The sequence below is a fragment of the Panthera tigris genome, chromosome E2 (assembly GCF_018350195.1).
Source record: "Panthera tigris isolate Pti1 chromosome E2, P.tigris_Pti1_mat1.1, whole genome shotgun sequence".
Classification (NCBI taxonomy): Eukaryota; Metazoa; Chordata; class Mammalia; order Carnivora; family Felidae; genus Panthera; species Panthera tigris.
The window spans coordinates 4,948,001-4,964,635 of record NC_056674.1 but is presented as its reverse complement, the minus strand read 5'-3'; the positions used below and the strand labels follow the sequence as shown (position 1 = coordinate 4,964,635).

The window sequence follows — 16,635 nt, the reverse complement described above, 5'->3', positions numbered from 1 at the left end:
TTTCTCCACTGCAAAGTTACTCTTTTCCCCATTTCCATACTGTACTCTTTTTAAGGAAGTCAGTATATTTAGTCCATAGTTACAAACTGAAGAGTTATTCTCCACCTTCCTGAGAGGGGAGTGGCTATGTAAATTATTTGGAATTCTGCACAAGAGATTTTTCTATGCTCTCCCATTTTAAAACTTATTCAGGGGGCACCTGGGTGGCTCAGTTGGTTAGCGTCCGACTTCGGCTCAGGTTGTGATCTCGCAGTCCGTGAGTTCGAGCCCCGCGTCAGGCTCTGTGCTGACAGCTCAGAGCCTGGAGCCTGTTTCAGATTCTGTGTCTCCCTCTCTCTGACCCTCCCCCGTTCATGCTCTGTCTCTCTCTGTCTCAAAAATAAATAAAGGTTAAAAAAAAATTTTAAAAAAAAGAAAATTTATTCAGTTATTTATATCAGTATCAGTTCATGGTATATATTTTATACTTTCAGTTATAATACAATATACTATATTATTTAATATTTTATTCAAATTGTTCTAGTTTGGGCCATTGGGGGGCTCTTTCACTTGGCTCTTGTGCCTCTTCCAAGTACACTTATCATTGTGCTTTTGTTACTTTTTTCTTGTTTTTCTCTTTTTTTAAATACAATTTATTGACAAATTGGTTTCTATACAATACCCGGTGCTCATCCCAACAAGTGCCCTCTTTAATGCCCATCACCCACTTTCCCCTCTCCCCCACCGCCCATCAACCCTCAGTTTGTTCTCAGTATCCAAGAGTCTTTTATGGTTTGCCTCCCTCCCTCTCTGTAACTTTTTTTCCCTCTTCTCGTCCCCAATGATCTTCTGCTAAGTTTCTCAAGGTTCACCTATGAGTGAAAACATAGGATATCTGTCTTTCTCTGACTGACTTATTTCACTTAGTATAATACCTTCCAGTTCCATCCATGTTGCTGCAAATGGCCAGATTTTATTCTTTCTCATTGTCAAGTAGTATTCCATTGCATATATAAACCACATCTTCTTTATCCATTCGTCAGTTGATGGACATTTAGGCTCTTTCCGTAATTTGGCTGTTGTTGAAAGTGCTGCCATAAACATTGGGGTACATGTGCCTCTATGCATCAGCACTCTTGTATCCCTTGGGTAAATTCCTAGCACTGCTATAGGGCCTGTCATTTCCTTTGAGTCTCCCTGTCCCCATACACTTAGACTCCCAAATGTTCCCCTCTGGCAAGTGAGAGCAGGAAGAAAGATGGATGAATAGTTCCCAGCACACATGACCCTGATCAGCCTGAAGGAAGTAGTGGACAGGCTGTCTTTCCACATATATAGTATAGTCCACCTGTGGCCTGCCATTTGATAGCTGTGTGGACATTGTCCCAGGCCTCTCGGAGATGAGAGAAGATAGGCAGGGGGTGGGGATCTGGCTCAAGATGCTCTGGGGACCCCCACCATTGGGTTTCCCAGGTGGTTGAATTATAAAATCTTTGCTCAAGGCACGTTAAGTTTCTAACAGAGATGGCAGACTTTCTCCCCCACTGGGCAAGACAGTTTTTCCCAATAATTGAGCTTTTGTGGAGCCAAACCCCAGTAATAGGACTGGGGTATTCTGCTCCACTGTAAGGTTTGCAGGGAACTAATTCTCTAGCCTCCCAGGGCCAGGGTGGCTAGATTCTTCGTGTTGGTACCAACGAAGCATCCTATCCACAAAGGGAAGGTGTCAGAAACCTCTCACCACACTTCCAGCTGGCCAGGGTGGCCTCTGCCAATCCTATGGTGAAAAGTAGAGCAAGGATCACAATAACGGCGAGAGACACAGGGTGACAGCGCATCACAATAAGGAACAGATACAGAAAATACAGACAGTCTATTTGTTCCACCGGACCATCAACTCCTCAGGCTTTTGCCATGCGTGGATTCGTCAGCTTCCAGAGTAACTAAAGCAGGGCTGCAGTCTCCCAGAGCCTCTGGAGTTGCAGATTGCTTCTTCTGTACAGTCAGCTTGCACAGCCTTGAAAGACCAGGAATGAACTCCCAGTTTTGAGATGCTGGCTTCACTCTGCTGTGGTGAATCTAGGGACCCACGTCGGCCACCTTTACTGCAGGAGGCATGGACAATATGACAGTGAACAGGCCCCTCCAGAGGGGTTTTAGGGTTTGGACATTCCAATCCTTCACCCAGAAAGCATCTCCTGGTTTAAAGGGGTGAGCGTCTGTGGCCAGAATTCACAAGTAATTGCTCCCTAACCCAGTGGTGTAAGGTGGTTAGGGTAAAGCCAAAGACGTGCATCTGTTGCTTTAAGGTTATATTTCCTACCTCATTTAGATCCCCACTTATGCCCTTGATAATGGGGAGCAGGGAGGGCGAAGGAGCCCATAACGATTTCATAAGGGGAGAAATCTGTCTGCTTCTTCAGCTTCCCATTTGCATCTGCAGTCTGCCTTCCTGAAGGTCTCTTATCTCTCCCTACCTAATGCTAACCTTTTCCCTATTTATTCCTCCCCCTGGAATAGGGCCCCTACCTGCCATTAGGGAACAGGGATGATGACCTTACTGGCTTCTTCAAGCTGATAAGGGACGGTGTGGGGGTACAGCAGTTAGAGCTTACCCAAGGGTCGGTTGAGTGGCCCACGGTATGGTTCTACAGGAAGGCTGGCAGGCATGAGGTGGCATAAACATTGGCAGACACAAAGAGAAAAACACAAAGTAAAGATTATACTGACCAACAAGATGGCATCTTAAGATAATGTCCCCAGTTCCCAAACCAATCAAACAATCCAGGAGAGACCCTGACTTTGTTCAATTATGCCTGAATGCCATCTATCAGTTCTAAGACTCTGTGAGAATCATCGGTCACATTAAAACAGCATGTCAGCGAATCTCTCATAACCCAGGTGATGGAGGAGCAGTAAGTAATCATGACCTGAGTCGAAGTCAGACACTTAAGTGACTGAGCCACCCAGGCGCCCCCAAGAGAGCAGCTCTTAAAATTTCTTGTCACACATGAAACCTTGGTAACTGTGAGGTGGTGGGCGTAACTAAACTTACTGTGGTAAATGTTTTGCAATGTATACATTTATCAAATCATTAAGATGTACACCTTCAACTACTATAATGTCATATGCCAGTATCTCCGTAAAACTGGAAACAAGTTAAATAAGCAGATTAGTAGAATCTTAGGCATGAGGATAAGAGGATGAGGGTAGGGATAGATAAAGAGTATGGAGGTTTCTTTATGAGGTGATGAAATATTCTATGATGGATAATGGTTTGCTTCTACCTACATATGAATTGGTTAAAAACCTATCAATTTTATGCATTAAATGGGTGAAATAAATATGCAGCATGTATATTATATCCAAAAAAAGTTGTTTAAAAAGAACCCAAGGGGCACCTGGGTGGCTCAGTTGGTTAAGTGTCTGACTTCAGCTCAGGTCATGATCTCACAGTCCATGAGTTTGAGCCCCACATTGGGCTCTGTGCTGACAGCTCAGAGTCTGGAGCCTGCTTCAGATTCTGTGTCTCCCTTTCTCTCTGCCCCTCCCCTGCTCATGCTCTGTCTCTCTCTGTCTCAAAAATAAATAAAAACATTTAAAAAATTTAAAAAAAGAACAAAATAAGAAATTCCTACATAAGAAGGCCTAGTATTACTAACAAGTATCAAAGACTGCATAAATTCAAGTTTTAATTAAATTCACACATACAAACAGGTAAGCTTCCAATGGAAGTTAGGATTTAACTTTCTCCTCCGTTTTATTTTGTGTAATACAAAAAACAATCTTGAAAAGAAGCACATAAGTTTTGTCAAATAAGACATAATTATCAGTGTGAAATAAGTTCAACAGTTTGATGATGAATGAAGAAAATGTACAGATAGTAAAATCTGTATGAGGTGTCTCCAAAGAGAATCAATGGAATGGATATCTATACATCTATTTTTGTGTTTTTTTTATATCTAAAGATCTAGAAATAGATAAAGGTTTATTATATATAGAAATAGATACCTCTCTCTCTCTCTCCCTCCCTCCCTCTCTTTCCCTCTCTTTCCATAGATAGACAGGAATATTTCTTTAATGAGTTGGCTAACTCTATTGTGAGTCCTGGCAAGTGTTAAGTCTATAAAGAAGGCGAGTAGGCTGGAGACCCAGGGAAGAGCTGATATTGAAGCTTGAGAATCAGAAGGCAGTGTGGAGACACACATAGGTGAGTGGGAAAAAGAACCTCTGGAAAATACAGGCAATTACTATATTCTCTAGAATGGAGTGTCTAATGAGTCATACGGGTTTATTTGGGTAAAACTTTTATATAAACGGATTTAAGTTGGAATAATGCAAATGACTTTTTAAAAACAGTTAAACATAATCTTATAAATATTGTGACTAACTGAGAATATATACCATCTCTTCCACAAAAGATACAAAGTCAGAATTATGGTAGGATGGACACATTTAATAGTATAATCAAGAATGATACAATGTGTGTAACTCAAGAGTAAGGGGCATTGCCACTTTAGGGCAAGATGTGTGGCATGAAGACGTGGAGTGATATAGTTGAGTAAGAAAGAGGGCACAGGGACAAATGGAGCTGCAGAGAGCCTGGATGCTTGAGGTCACAGAGCCACAGGGGAAGACAGGACGGGATCTGTGTTAGTTTCCTAGGGCTGCAGTCATACATTCCACACCTGAGTGTCTAAACACACTGAGAAATTACTGTCTCAAAGTTCCGGAGGTCCTTAGAAGTCTGAAGTTGAGCTGTTGGCAGAGCCACACTTTACTTCAAGAATTGAGTCTTTCCTCTTTCTAACTTCTGAGGACTGTCAGCTATCCTTAGCCTGGCCTGGCTTGTGGATGCATCACTGAGTCTCTGCCTTCATCATCACACACCGTTCTGTGTGTGTCTAAATTTTCCTCTTATAAGGATATCAGTCAATGAGTTAGAATTGACCCAAATCCAGGATGACCTTATTTTAACTTGATTACATCTGCAAAGATCTTACTGCCCAGTAAGGTTACAATTACAGGGTTAGGACTTGAGCATATTTATTTGAGGCACACTATGTAAGCCACAATAGGCACTAGGTAGTTAAGTGTCACTGAGAGGTTAAAGTACACTACAGGTTTTGAGGTTGGGGGTGGAGTGTATGCAAGGACATTAAAGAGATGAGGGATATGTGTATTGAGGAAGTAAGAGGGTAAAGGAAATCATGGGAAGGAAGGGGGTAATGGATGAGGAAATGATTGGCAAAAGGGAGTTAGGAGGCAAGGAAGAGTAAAAGGCATACAAACCTTACTGCTTATGAAGGGTTATAGAACATAGGGATGGAAGGGAGATAGTTACTGGTGAATGGAGTCCTTAGAGAGTATTCAGTGCTCTAACCAGAAATAAAGGGTAGGAAGAAAAGACGATGCCTGAGGAACATAATGGGTACAGTGAGTTAATGTGGGTGGAGGCAGATCATCAGAGCTGGGAGAAAAGTGGGTACCAGAAGTCTAAAGGCCCATGAGAAAAAATCAGGGAGTGTAGGGTTAGGAGTCATGGGTTGAAGATCACGAGGAAACTAAGGACTCATGATAAGTGAGAGCTGGGACATTGAGGGTGGCAGACATAAAAGACAGCATAGATGGGCTGAAGTCATTGAAATGGGGGCCGGAGAGACAATATAAATGGCAATGGAGGAGGAGGAAAAAATGGAGGATGGAGGAGTTGAGGGCCATGGCAGAGAAAGAAGATTGGGCTGAGGGTTCTGGGATCAGATAAAACAGAGTTTATTGGTATGGTGGTCTAAAATGCACCTGATGAACTTAGGTGAGCAATGAAGAGAACTAGGAGGGTCATTTGTGGGGAAAGAGTTAGGTTTCATGGAAATCTAAAGGCCCTAGGGGTGCAGAGATTGAGGTAACAATGGTGATAGCGAGGGGTGAGGAGGAAAATGAAGGTTGGGGTAATGAAAATGTCATGTGTACATTTGGAGGTCCTTAATTCATTCTCCTACTCATTAATATTTTCATTTGGACTTTATTCACAATTGTCAACAGTTTCGAATTTCAGTCCATGAGGTAATAACCTTACTTCTATAAAATACCCAGTAATCCTTTCAATTATATAGACGGTAAAGGAAAACGGGTGGAATTTTGAGTGAACAGTGAGACTCATTATTTTCTCTCTACTGTGGGGATACCATGCACAAAGTGTGACCATGGAGGAGACCACGTGGAAACCACGAGAAGAAAATGGGTTATGCCCACAATTTATATGGTCGTGAAAGTGACCTGATCTAGAGGTTCCCGAGAAAATTCATTGCCTCATGAAACTTGATTTTACCAACTAAATGTAGGCATATCATTAATTGTAAAATGAAAATTATATAGTGTAAACGTATAAAATAAAGCAAACTATACTTTAAGTAAAATACTTAAATAAAGTAAAAAGAGAAAAAAAAAACGTTACCACCATTCGAGAAAAGTTTGATCTGCAGACATAACAGTTTATCAAGTTGAGGTGGATCCTCCCTCTTGTGCAAACTCAGGGTGTATGTGCAATTGCATTTGAAATTGTATAACATACACCAGCAGTAAAATATTTTCTCCTGGGTTCAATGTTTACATAAATATTGTCATATCAAACTTACTGCCAATCAAATTACTTTCCTTAACCAATAATATACGAAGGTGATATTTTCACACCAGTAGAAATGGATCTGCTTCATATCCCAAGATAACTGTTAATTAAACCTCCTCATTGGAACACTCTTATTTATACATTTACATAATTGAATGTATCTGTCTCCTGCTCTCACACACATCATGAAATGTGCATCTTTGATTTGTACACATATGACTTAACTGGGTGGTTCTGAGATAAGAGATTGTTGCACCATCATGACTGTGCGTTCTTACCATGAGTGGACAATTTCTAAATTGCCATGTTAGTGGATTAAAAAACAAACAAACAAACCTGTAATATATTACCAACTATGGTTTCACTGTTAAAGAACTCAGATGTTAAATAACTTCTCTATGGAAGCTATAGCCTGAGGTGGCTCTAATACTTTGACAGTCTCTGTAAAGAAACCACAACGTAATTCACGGTCACTGTACTGGACGGAAGAAAATGAACTGAAAAAAATTACAGTCAACTAGGTCTTCAAAAATAAGGCAACTGTTTAAGGTATATCCAATCAAACAATTTCCTTGCTTTGCTTCCACATCCTCTTTAAAAACCTTATCACTACCTTCTACAGGTGGAGAATGCCCAACTGTCTGAATAGACAACTGGTCCAGTGAACTCTTGAAAATCTGAACATACATCAGATCGTCATTGAACACCACACAGCATCACCTTCCATTTTGACCACTTTTTTTACATGCCCTGAATACCTTGCTCATATTGTGGGCTTAAGAGTCACTGTGACATCTTTTCCTGCCCGTCTTGGCCCACTTTTGCACATGCGTGCTTAAGACACCAATGAAACACCTTCACTTGCCCAGACTTCACTCTTGGTAATAGCTCCGCTTAGTGCCTGTGCAGATTCAGTTTCCAGAGAAGTGCTGCACATGCGCACAGAGGACTTCCGGCACACACGACGCTTCTTGGGGCCAAAACCTGCAGTAGTGTGCTCCTCCCTTCATCAGCCCAGGTCTCCAGAGCGTCAGCATTAAATTCCAGCTCAACCAAGCCCACACACCTGAGTTCATAGTTCAGGCAACCTGGGGGCACAGTCCATGGACAGATCAATCCTCCCTCTGACCCATGTTGTTATTGCACCCAGAGGTTTTGATGCCCTCTCATGTTTCTCCTTTTCTTTCTGCCAAAACATCACACATGCGCACAAACAGAACACAGGTGACCCATCCCTCCATCGCCACCGCCACCCAAGGAACTGAATCCGGCACTTCCCACAACGCAGGGGACCACGGAGCAGACCGCGAGCAGCGACTGGCCATCCAGGATCACCCTGTGTAATATGAACACATAAGGCGCCCATCAATCCCACCTCCAGCAGACCTTCTGATGCTCCTGCCCCCAGCCCCAGTTCCTGTTTCATACTTCGGGGCTAACATTCTGGGCACAGAGCTCAGCTATCCCAGAATTTGCATCAGGAATAGTCCCTTTGCCTAAATGGGGCCTGCAGAGCCTAACAGAGAATTATCTGTTCAGATTTTGTCGCAGATGACCTCTTAGACCACAAATTGCCCTCCACAGCTCCACTGCCAGTCCCTGATCCTCCCTTCTCAGAACAGCTCGGAGAACAGAGTTCCTGGCAGCTCCACCTCCTGGATGACCCAAGTTGGCATTCATACTTTGCTGACACTCAGACTCAGATAAAGGAGAGCAAAGGATTTACAATTTGGGAAGTCACTTTCACCTTTCTGGTTCAAACAGTACCTCCAAGGTAACACGTCTGCAAACCATCTTCCATTCCTGGGGTGTCCATTGATTTTTCACACATTAAAATAAACCAAATACATAAATGCAAATACATAAATACATCAGGTTTCCCTCAGAGCCCCTAATCTACCCTTCCATTCTGTCCCCCAGTCTGCTTTCTATATTTGTGCCCTCACATCCAACATTATTTTTTAAATTACTGATAATGAGAAAGAAGAGAAGGACTCTCTACTCCCAGGAAGGCATACACAGAAACCAATCCTCCTGGAAAAATGAACACATACCACCTGATTCCCCCGACTTTAGAAAGATTAACTCACATCTTGTATGTAAGATTCCCAGCACAGTGTTCTGGACACAGTGTGTCCTCATACACCTGGGGCATGTAGTAGATACTCAATAAACATCCCTTTGATGAATGAGTACATCTTATTTACGGCAAACAGCCTCGCTCAGACACCACTGCCTTATTTAGTCCCTTTCCAATTTGCAGGGGATTTGCAGAGAATGACATCTTCCCAGAAGCTGTTAGTAGTTTTCACACTGGGAATAGCAGTGTTTGTGTTGAGATAGGACAGTTGGGTGTAAGGGACTCGGGTGTGGTCTTCAGCTTTCTCTAGCTTAGTGCTACTGGAGATGAAGCTTGGGGACAGTAACCTCAATGCTTGTTAAAAACACAAATTAATCGGCTTCATCCAGATCTAAAGAGTAATGATGTCTGAGTATGGGGACCCAGAATCTGTTTTTAAAGGGAACCTCAAGGGGCGCCTGGGTGGCTCAGTCGGTTAAGTGTCCAACTTCAACTCAGGTCACGATCTCGCGGTCTGTGAGTGTGAGCCCCACGTCGGGCTCTGGGCTGATGGCTCAGAGCCTGGAGCCTGCTTCCGATTCTGTGTCTCCCTCTCTCTCTGCCCCTCCCCCGTTCATGCTCTGTCTCTTTCTGTCTCAAAAATAAATAAACGTTTAAAAAAATAAATAAATAAAATAAAATAAAGGGAACCTCAAGTGATTCGTATATACACGAAAGTTTGACAACGCATGTTTAGAAAAGTCGTTCTCAGCATTGGTTTCACACTGAGATCCACTGTGTAGTTCTAAAACTACAATCTCCTGTGTCTCAACCCTATAGTCCTTAGTCCCTGATGAGGCCTAGCATCAATTAGGTCTTAATGAAGTGGCCCAATTATTCCACTGTGAGTCCAATGTAAGCAGTGAGGCTCCCAGTACATTTCTGAGGAAAGAGTACCAGGTTTTGTTAATGGGGAGGGCTGCTCTGTATAAGATTTGATAGGGGAGCATCAGCCTGCCCCACATTTCTGATGTTGTACCAGAGTCTGTGTGTGTCTCCAGGAGACAAGTGTACCCCAAAATTGGAGAGGATTGAATCACATTGGGGCCTCCAGTTAAAAGTTCTCTGTGTGTACAAAATTTCACATCCCCCCGAAAGCAATGGAATAGTACTCAGGTCACATACACCCTCACTGTACATGGGGAGGCTTTTGGAATTCACTGTGAATATCATGGAAAACAGTGGCAAAATTGTACTGAGTACAAAAAACTACCCAAGGCCATGTAACATCTGGCGGCTGTGAGAGAGGGTGGTGCCCTCTAAGTCTCTCTCGAAAGCTGTCCTGATATCAAAGAAGGCAAAGAAGTGTGTGTCTGTGTGTGTCTACTGTATGTATGTCTGTGTGTGTCTGTGTGCGTCTACTGTATGTATGTCTGTGTACATGTATAAGTGTATGCGTATCTGTGTGTGTGTGTGTGTGCCTGTATCTGTGTCTGTATGTATGTCTGTGCATGTGTCTAAGAGTATATGTCTGTGTGTCTGTGTCTTTGTGTCTATGTGTGTGCTGTGTATATGTGTCTCCCTGTGTATGTATCTGTGTGCATGTCTGAGTGTATGTGTCTATGAGTATGCGTGTGTCTGTATGTATGTCTGTGAGCTGGCGTGTATGCGTATCTGTGTGTCTGTGTGTCTATGAATGTGTGTATTGGTGTGTGTGTGTATAAAATCCATTCAGAGGCTCACCTTTCGATGGGAAATACACTCCAGAATTCTGGCAGCTTCCAGGATAGTGGTAGGAGCTAAGATGGGAAGCCATGCTCATTCCTTTCCAAGGCCCATCCGTAATTTCCACCCTGGGAGAAATGGAAATAAAAGTCTCCACTATTCAGTTCTGCACTGTGGACAAGCCAGTATCCCTTTCAGGAAAGAAAAAGATACAGACAGCAGAGCAGAATCAGAAGGCAGCAGCTCACATTCAAGTAACATTCAAATGACCAAAAGCAGAGTAAGTAGACACCAAAAAAAGAAAGAGAGAAAAAAAAAAAAAAGGAAAAAAAATCTAAAAACAACAAATTCAGGCATCTGAGCCCATGTAACGTGGTACAAAGAGGTCTGAAATAACTGGGTACTGGTTCTCAGTGTCACCAATCGGATCAGTAAGTGTGGGCAACTCTGGTATCCAGAGTCCCAATTTCCTTACCTGCAACATGGGCATGTCCTTCTCCGCCTCTGCCTGCAGAGTGTACTGGAAGGAGGAACGATCTGAGAGCCAAAAGATCTGGGTTCTAATCCCACCCAATCAGCCCGGTGCCCGATGGCAGGGTGAGTTAGCTGGGCTCCCCAGGCTTCTACCGCCTACCATCCTGTGGCAAAATGAGGTGGACCAAACGAATAATCTCTAAGACTCCTTCCAATGCTGATAGTCCATCAACTACATGCCATCCTGCAATGCTGGGTATTGATCCCAGACTATGGATGCCATGCAAATGCTGCATATATGGCAACATTTTATCTGCTTAAAGCCAACCATAATTTTGTTCTTTAGCTAAAACGATTCTTTACTCAAGTGTGTAGAAAAGTCCCTGTGGCTCATTGCTCTAACCCTAGCAATCAGACAACACTCCTCAATTGCCTTTGTACCCAATTCTGGCTATGCCTCAAGTGGGAGGAAATCTGTCTGTCTGTCTGTCTCTCTCTCTCTCTGTTTTTATATAAAAATAGAATTTTCCTGGGGGCACCTGGTGGTTCAGTCGGTTAAGCCGCCAACTTTAGCTCGGGTCATGATCTCATAGTCTGTGAGTTTGAGCTCCACATTGGGCTCTGTGCTGACAGCTCAGAGCCTGGAGCCCACTTTGGATTCTGTGTCTCCCTCTGTCTCTCTGCCCCTTCTCTACTCATGCTGTGTCTCTCTTGCTTTAAAAAATAAATAAACTTAATTTTTTTAAATGGAATTTTCCATCAGGCAGTCTATCTCTAAATCCCACTGTGAGAAGAGCTCCCCTGGAAAAGGAGCTGTCCACATGCCAAATCAAAGTGGCCAGCACTTCCAGCAACATATCCTGTCACTGTGCAACTCCACACGGCTGCAAGCCCCAGGTCTGCGAGCAGAAATGCCATTTGCTCCATCAATAATGATGTTCTCACCAGAGTCAGGCCCCACAGGCAGCTGGCCCTCCTCTCACACACCCGGAGCCCCACTGCAGGGAGGTGGTCCTAAGACCTAAGGGAAACAGCACTGAGACATTCTCTCCTCTGTTTCCAGAATGAGGGGCAAAGGAATGGAGGGGGCAGGACGAGGGGGGGAGGGGCATGACTTTGTTCCTGGAAACTAGAATTCAAATCCTGCTTCTCCTAAACCCTGAATCACCTCCTACCCTTCCAATAGATGAGTGTGGTGGGTAAGAATTTCCATATATGGAGAAGTCTGTTCTCTCCTCTGGTACTTGAAGAACATGGACCCACATAGGACAGAATTCCTTACTCAGAGTAGACAATTAACCCCAAAAGAAGTGGAGTCTTAACTGCCCCACAGGATATCCTGTTACAGGAATATGGCAACTCCAGCCCAAACAAGGAAGTGACTGGGTTGAAAGACTTTACATTGACCTGAGGAATGGGCCTTCTAGAATGCAATGACATTTATGAAGTCAGTCTGTTAATTCAGAAGAAGGAGGGGGTGTTATGTGGGGAAGACGTACCTGAAGAGGTCACCAAGAATCTAGAGCACAGTTCTAATGGCAGATGAGCCCTAAAACTATCCTCACTCTTGGCCCCAATTCCCTGACTCCCTTGGGCAGGAATCCCCCTGGGAATGTAGTTTTGCACTAGTTATTCACAGAACTGACACCAGGCAGAAAAACCCAGAATAAAACCAGACTTTCAGGAGAACACTGTAGAGGGGGAAGGAGGGTTGAATGCTCAATTTAATTTGTAAGCTTACTTGTGATCAGAAGGTCCTGACAAGTGTTTGATCAGTAAAGTGAACCAGTAAATCCAGTCTGGAGCATATCTGGTCTAAAATGACTCCAGATGGAATCAGCAGAAGAGGAAGGAGAGATGAAATGCTGGAAAAACTGCAGTGCAGGTGGCGAGGGGTTGGCTCAGAGGAGGGAATCTGCATCTCTGCTTCCAAGTGGCTCTCTCTTTTTTCTTTTCTTCTTTTTTTTTTTTTTTTTTTTTGAGAGAGAGAGAGAGAGAGAAAGGGCACATGAGCAGGGAAGGGACAGAGAGAGAATCTTAAGCAGGCTCCATGCTGACTTAGGGCTCAAATTCACCACCTGTGAGATCATGACCTGAGCTGAGATCAAGAGTCGGACACTCAACCCCTGTTCCTGATGACTCTTGACAATCTTCCAGCCCCTCTGCTTATACAACTCCTTCACAAGCTCAGCCCTCCTGTTCTGATTTCACACCCTCAACCCTAGTCACATGTCCTTGTGTCTGAAATCACCTAGTGTGTGAGCACACCTTGCATTTGTAGAACTTTCAACCCTGTTTCTGTGATTACAGTGCATGCCTGAGTACCCCTCCTATGCTCAGATGCTACAGACTGGATCTATGGCTCACAGCAGCTTTTCCCAAAGCACACTGGAACTCTAAGCCTAAGGAATGTCTTAGGGGGATTAAGAAAAAAAAAAAAAAAAAAAAAAGGAGGAGGGTGGGGACTCTCTGATCAAATAACTTTGAGAAACAAACCTCTTGGGAGGTCACAGTGTGCATTAGGTTACTAAAGGCTCAGAGAGTCCCATGATAAAAATACCCATTTAATTTTGTTGCACTTGGACTTTACCACACTTAGTTGGCTACAGGACCTTTTTCTAACAGAATAGTCATAATACTCTGGGGAATAGGACCCCAAATAATCACAGCATTCTAAGGGACATCACATCTTGCCCAATATATATTCTATTGCACCTCTCTTACCGGACTGTGTGTCTTGTTTAAAAGCAAGGAGCCTGGGGTGGCTCAGTCAGTTAAGTGTCCTACTTTGGCCCAAGTTATGAATTCATGGTTCGTGAGTTCAAGTGCTGCATCGGGCTCTGTGCTAACAGCTCAGAGCCTGGAGCCTGCTTTGGATTCTGTGTCTCCCTGTCTCTCTGCCCCACCCCTGCTTGCACTCTTTGCCAAAAATGAGTAAACATTAAAAAAAAAAAAAAAAGGGCAAGGACCTTGGGGCACCTGGGTGGCTCAGTCAGTTGAGTGTCAGACTCTTGATTTTGACTCAGGCTGTGATCTCAGGCTGAATCCCTGATATCAAATACCTGCTTGGGATTCTCTCTCCCTCTGTCTCTGCCCCTCCCCCACACTCTCTAAACAAACAAACAGACAAATAAATAGCAAGGACCTTTTCCAAATCATCATGGCACCGCTGAGACACAGCAAAGTGCTTTATAAACTGCAGGCCAATAAATATGTGGTAAATGAATGCACTAAACCCAATCATCTCATTTCCATGATGAGAAAATAAAGCCAAATATGTCAACACAACTTTCTCCAGATCTTCCTAAGTGTTTAAAAGGATGTCTTAGACAAAGAAGGTGCTCAGTGGGGCACCTTGGTGGCTCAGTCAGTTGAGCACCTGACTTCGACTCAGGTCATGATCTCACAGTTTGTGAACTCGAGCCCAGTATCAGGCTCTCGGCTGTCAGCACAGAGCCTGCTTCAGAACTCCTGTCCCCCAGTCTCTCTCTGGCCCTCCCCTGCTCATGTTCTCTCTCTCTCAAAATAAATAAACTTAAAAAAAAAAAAAAAAAAAAAAAAAGGGTGGTCAGTAACTCTTGCAGAATGGAACAAAATAGAACAGAATAGCACAGAAGCTCCTCAGCTAAGCCCGAAGCCAGAAGTTCTCATAACACCATGACTCCCTATGTCCTTCCCCTCTCCATTGCCCAAGTCAGGTGTCAGCCAGAAGAAAATGAAGATGACAAATCAGAAAATGAAAGCCATGGGAAAACCAAAGGTCCTTAGGGATGGGAGGGGGGGAAATGGTGTTTGCAGACTGAAGGGAGTCAACAGGACCTGTCTGTGTCTAATTTAGACTTAACTTCAACGTCTAACCTAAGACCTGGCCCTTCCAACAAACTCCCATATGAGTTCCAGTGCATACACAACTTAGTGCTGTACTGTACCACTCTCATGGCAGAACCTTCTTCCTTTTTTTTTCAAGTTTATTTTTGAGAGAGAGAGCGCGCGCGCAAGCACACGCGCACGCGCTCATGAGTGGGGGAGGGGCACTGAGAGAGGAGAGAGAGAGAGAATCCAAAGGAATCTCCACATTGTCAGTGCAGGTCCCTACTCAGGGCTCGAATTCACGAACTGTGAGATCATGACCTGAGCAGAAACCAAGAGTCAGACTCTTAACCGACTGAGACACCCAGGCTCTGGGTGGGAGGCCTGCTTGGGACTCTTTCTCTATCACTCCGCTGCTTGTGATCTCTCAATAAAAAAAAAAAAAAAAAAAAAGACTTAAAAAAAAAAAAGACTTAAAAAAAAAAAAGGAGTTCATTGAACCAAAATTTCTTGAGCACATAGCATCTCCTCTAACAAAAACGGTGGGTGTTTGTTGAGTCACTACCATGGGCCTAGACTTACGCTCATTTCTTGCACTACCTACACAGTGAAATAATACTAAGTTTCTTGCCAGTGTATAGGACCTGCTAAGGACTTTCCCGTCAATTTCTCATGCTTAACCTGCATGAGTCAAGGAGCACGAGAGGAGCTTTGGAGATGGGAATCTGATTCTCATTCTGTCAGTTAAAGCCGAGCACCTCATGGGAAAGCTCTTCACCCCTGAACTCTTGCCCACATTCTGCAAAACAAGCCTAATTCTTGTGACCCATCTCTCCCACAGCAACTGAGAGCTAAGTAATAAAAACAATTGTAAAATTCACCTACCACATAAAAAAGTGCTATGAAGGCAATGCAATACTAATGACTTCTGTGAGATGGGGGGCTTTAAGAGGGAAGGAAAAGGGGCACCTGAATGGCTCAGTCAGTTGAGCATGGGAGTTCGGCTCAGGTGAGTTCAAGCCCCACATTGGGCTTGCTACTGTCAGCGCAGAGCCCCGCTTGAGATCACCCTTCTCTCTCAAAAATAATAAAAAAACCAAACCAAAACAAAACAAACAAAGCCAAAACACCTTTATCCAATTCGTTCCCCCGATTTATCTTGGATCAGGTTAAGCACCTCAGTTGACTGAGCGGTCCTTAAGGGCTGGGACTGGGCCCCACCGGCCTCTCTGACCCCACACCCAGCACAGCGCTTGGCACACAGTTGGTACTAGAGAAATGCTTGGAGAAAAGGAAACAGCACTTGGAAACCATCTATGTCAATTATGGCTCGGCCTCTAGTAAGTGACTCCGGGGAGGCCCTCCTCCTCTCCGGGGCTCGAACGACTAGCTTCCAAGGCTCTTTGTACCAGGAGAGCTCCAAGTGGCTGTGTGTGGCCCGCCCCCAGGACGCACAGGAAACCCAAGGCGGGGTGTGCAGGGGCACTCAGGGAAGGGTTCCAACCCCGCCCAGACCCAGACTTCCGGAAAGCTCGGGGTCCCCTCTGCCGTGCGTGCATCCAGTGCTTGCGCCGCGGCCGGCACTTGCGCACCGTGGGCCGGGGCTATGCGCGCGCTCCAAGCTCCGCGCTCCTGCCTCCCCGGAAGCCCTCTCGCCCGAGAAGGGCCGGTGGTTCCCCGGGCGCCCCCCAGCGGAAGGTGGTGGGGAAGGAAGAAGGATTTGCAACAACACCTCGGGGAGGAGGCGGCCGAGGCGGAGGCGGTGGCAGCTGGAGGCGGAGGCAGAGGCGAAGGAGGGCCCCGGCCCCGGACAGGCCCCGCCCCTCGCCCCGCCCCGCCCCGCGCAGCCTGCCCTTACCGTGCAGCCTGCTCTTACCGTGCAGCGCCGAGCTCTTCCCTGCCCGCTAACGCTACTTATCCCGGGAAAGCTGGCGCGGGGCGGGGGAGCAGACCCATAGACTAA

At 44.8% G+C, this 16,635-nt stretch overlaps 1 long non-coding RNA gene across 2 annotated transcripts; it reads right to left on the bottom strand.

The window, feature by feature from the left end:
* Positions 1-1,099: 1,099 nt before the first annotated feature.
* LOC102961723 lies at positions 1,100-16,618 on the bottom strand. 2 transcript variants are annotated; one of them, XR_006211655.1, is made up of 4 exons: positions 16,549-16,618; positions 10,407-10,516; positions 2,509-2,638; positions 1,100-2,084 (listed from the first exon to the last, which is right to left on the bottom strand). It is a non-coding gene; the product is annotated as an uncharacterized LOC102961723 (long non-coding RNA). The 2 variants fall into 2 exon arrangements; XR_006211654.1 differs by having other exon boundaries at positions 2,595-2,638.
* Positions 16,619-16,635: the final 17 nt, after the last annotated feature.